The sequence below is a fragment of the Sinocyclocheilus rhinocerous genome, unplaced genomic scaffold (assembly GCF_001515625.1).
Source record: "Sinocyclocheilus rhinocerous isolate Xijiao unplaced genomic scaffold, SAMN03320098_v1.1 scaffold3340, whole genome shotgun sequence".
Classification (NCBI taxonomy): domain Eukaryota; kingdom Metazoa; phylum Chordata; class Actinopteri; order Cypriniformes; family Cyprinidae; genus Sinocyclocheilus; species Sinocyclocheilus rhinocerous.
In genome coordinates, this window is record NW_015645073.1 from 7,351 (window position 1) to 8,197 (window position 847).

Consider the following 847-nt stretch of genomic DNA (forward strand, 5'->3'; position numbering starts at 1 on the left):
TACAAATGACTGGAGGTCACCAGGTAATACTAATCCCGTGCGAATAGGGCTTTAGAGTGGTTACAATCATCCGGGTTTAAATCGCGCTCAAATTGATTTGATTTTGATGCAATATTTACACTGAAGCTTGCAGGCGGCTATGGTAAGGGGCATGACATTTCCCGAGTAGGCGCCGAGTGGTGCCAATCACAACACACACTGGCCCAGCTAACCAATCACAGCACATTTCGTATTTCAGAAGGCGGGCCTTCATTTGATACAGGAACTATTCGAGCCGTTCATGCCAGACTGGGGAGAGAGGTGTTGTAATAATGTAAAATATGTGAAAAATAATGTTTTTTTCGAACAACCTAGTATGAGAGCCTGTTCTAGTGCATCCCCAAAACAAAATCAAGACTTTGTAAAAGAGCATAATAGGACCCCTTTAAACAAGCACATACAAACACATGATGGAGAGGAACCTCAAGCATCGGCTCTCAATCAACTGCGCAGTAGATCAAATATATGAGATTCTAATGATTCGAATGTTTTGTTACTGTTTAAATAGAGTTGTGTTTTTAATTTTAATGTTCTTTCATTTTGGAGAGTAGCAAAAGTATATTGCGCTTAGATTTGTGTATTTTTATTCTTGCATTTATTGAAGATCATTGAAAAGCTTTCAGTCATCTTTTAATCATCTAAAGCATTTGGTCTAACGATTCATGTGAACCAAACTTAAACCAGTGAAAACAAGAATCTCTTAAAAAGATAACTCAGATAGATTTAATCATTTTAAGCATTGAAAAGTGAGATTTGTTGAAATAACGTCAGTATTGTAATTATTACATTATGGCAAAGGTGAATTTTT